This window comes from Xyrauchen texanus, chromosome 14, assembly GCF_025860055.1.
Source record: "Xyrauchen texanus isolate HMW12.3.18 chromosome 14, RBS_HiC_50CHRs, whole genome shotgun sequence".
Lineage (NCBI taxonomy): Eukaryota > Metazoa > Chordata > Actinopteri > Cypriniformes > Catostomidae > Xyrauchen > Xyrauchen texanus.
In genome coordinates, this window is record NC_068289.1 from 47495205 (window position 1) to 47498609 (window position 3405).

Consider the following 3405-nt stretch of genomic DNA (forward strand, 5'->3'; position numbering starts at 1 on the left):
GCTCTGCTTATAGGAGAGTGTAATGTAGTCAATGGAAAGAAGAGGCGAGAACCGGCTTGACGATATAAATAATATTTTAATGAGAAACTTAAAAGACACAAACACATACATGACGTACATGTCCGTAAACTATCTCTCTCTCGTCGCACCACCGTCTGCCATCTGCCTTTATGCTATTTATATTTTTTGTATTTTGTATGTGTAATTTCTATATAACAATGTGTATAATGTGGATCTATATTTTGTTATTCTGCATTTCTTGCTGATCAACAAACTATTGCAGTCACACATTGCAGGGCACATCAACACATGAACAGAAGCTCTGGAGTCCATTATGGGTTTAAATGTAGTGGAACTGATCAAACACTGAAAAACCACAAACCATATGGCTACGGGCGACCAACTGTTAAAACGTAACATCTGAGCCTTATTTTCAGCAGGTAATTGGGGGCCCCTCATTGCGACAGCACAACCCCAGAGCCCATCTTTTTCCCTTTATCGGACCATAGCGCCAGCTTTTCACGATCAGCATTTAAGGTGCTGATTTTTGAGGAACAGTGAATTTACAACCACACTGCATTCAATTTTGTGGTTCACGGACATCTGCTGTGGGGTCAGTAGTTTTAGCTTGTTTTCTTTTCTAATCAGAAGTCAAAAAGCCAAACTTTAAAAGTCGGGTACTTGACCTTTCCTTAATTACCAGTAATGGCAAAACAATTTTCCCCACAATAAATAAAGACAGTTAAACAAGGCATATTCCTTAGCACCACAGAAAAGTGCAATTTAGATTTAAAAATCTTGATTTGTCTTCAGTCGTTTTAAAAAATTATTTGCTATGCTTTGTCCTCATGCAATCATTCATATAGTCAGGGGGCCAAAACTGATATTAAAACTTTGTCGGACACTTTTTGGTACAAGCATACAACCTATCCAGTATTAATATTTAACCCCTCAACATGTGTTCTAGCCAGGTTGTCAGCTTAGAATTTTTTTTTTTGTCCATTTTAACACTATATTCTTAAAAGTGGTAAAAGCGGATTTTTTTTTTCCAAAGTGCTTCCATTTTCTTCCATGTTACCTACTGTCATTTTGGGCAAATGTGTAATATAATCACGAACACATACGATGTGGAGAAATTGAGGAAGCTGCAGCATGCTATGAAGATCTTGTTCTGAAAGTTGGAGAGGTTCAAGATCTCCTTGCTGAGTTTGACAAGGCTAATGAAGACAAACCAACATTTACCTTCTGGCGACAATACATGGACCTTGTGTCTATTCTCCTGGCATTCACACGGGCACTGAGATGTGGTGACTGGAAGCTTTACATGTCGGCCTTCAAGAGCATGATGCCTTGGTTTGCTGCATATGATCACACCCACTACACAAGATGGGGTACTGTATTCATAGCAGACATGGAACATCTGGCACAGACGGCACCACGGGTCTACCAGGGCTTCCTAGATGGCGATTTTGTAGCCAAAGAGGCCAAACATAGCTTCAACAAGGTGCCATTTGATCTTTGCCTTGAGCACATCAACAAAACTGGAAAGGTTGCTGGAGGATTGGTAGGCATCACTCGAAATGAGACAGCTAGAAACTGTTGGTCCATCACCTACAATGAACGTGCATCTTTAGCACAGGACACTAGATCCCTGTTTGGACTCACACATGATGGAGAAGATGACGAAGACAACCACAAAGACTGCCTTCCATCAAGACTCAGAAGGGATAATGAGGATGTCATTCAACTAGACCAATTCCAGAGATACCATGTCTTCCAACTGGAGAATATGTATGAGTTGGTGTCTTTGACAACCGGTGATGTTGCTTCAGAAGATATACTGAATGACCTAACACATGCTGGAGAGTCTGGGAAACAAATGGTAACTGAGCTGGTGAAAAAAAGAATGAGCACAATGAACACAAACGTCCATAACAGCCTCACTAAGAGAAAACTCAAAACATTCTCAAATCTTTACAGAACAGACAGCAAACTTGGAAAACTCAAATCCAAGTGTGTGAAGCCTGACAGGGATATTTTCTGTCGCATCATTGTATCCATGGACAGTGGCAGAGAGGTTAACATAGATGGGCTTCTCCAAGAAGAACTGTGCGCAGTCCCCCTTTCACTTGCCACAACAGAGTCAGTGCTCAGACCTACTAGCAAAGCTGACTTAGCCACCATACTACAAGCTGGTGCAAAAGAGACAGGGCTAAGTCCATCTCTTGTGAGAACATGCACGATCATTGATGGGATGGCTTTAGTAAGAGCAATAGGAAAACCTCCAAATGCATCAACCTTTGGGGATTATGCTGACATTTTCATACAGAAAGTGACTGGCAATCTACATGGGAACATTACTAGAGTGGATCTAGTCTTTGATCAGTACCTACAAAACGCCATAAAGGGTGGAACAAGAGCAAAACGCAGCACCACGCAGCAAAAAATTTGCACCATTGTAAGTAATGATGTAAAGATGCCAGCTAACTGGAATAGTTTCATTTAAATGGATGAAAACAAGGCCAACCTGACACAATTCATTTCAATTGAACTTGAAAGGCACGTCATTCAGTATGGTCTTGAAATTGTAATAAGTGGGGGATTTGATGATGCTGAAAAAGTGGCAACGGCAGCTGGAATTGATGTTTCCCACCTACGGGCTGCACATAAAGAAGCAGATACCCGCATATTGCTACATGCTGTTGATGCCACAACCAAAGGGTATGAGAGGCTCATCATTCAGTGCAGAGACACAGATGTACTGTTGTTGCTTCTTGTGTTTGCACACCTGCTGAGCCCAGAAATTTTGATGAAAGCAGGAACTGCCAAGAAACCACGCTACATTAAAGTGCATGATATTAAAATGTCAAATGAGATTCTGGATGGTCTGTTGGCATTTCATGCTATCACTGGATGTGACACTACCAGTCAATTCACTGGAATAGGAAAAAGGACAGAGTGGAAAGTGTTCCAGCAGTGCCCTCATCTTCTCCACAACTTTGGTGAGGATGAAGTACAAAGTCCAGCTATTCTATCCTCAGCAGAACAGTTTGTCTGCAAACTGTATGATCCAAAAACGACCAGCAATTCAATCCATGATGTTCGCTGTGCTCTGTTTCGGAAAGTGAAAGCCAATGTGGATACTTTACCACCAACTCAGGATGCCTTGTCTCTGCACCTCATGAGGGCCCACTATCAAACAAAGGTTTGGAAACAGTCACTAGTGACCCATCCACAGTTGCCCTCACCAACCAGTTGTGGTTGGCACATGAAGGATAGAATGCTTGTCCCCCAGCTTTTAACCAAACAACCTGTACAGGCCAGGTGCTTGGAGCTGACGATATGTGGATGCAAGGAAAGTGGAAGTCAATGCAGTACCAGGCAGTGTCGATGTCGAAAAAGTGG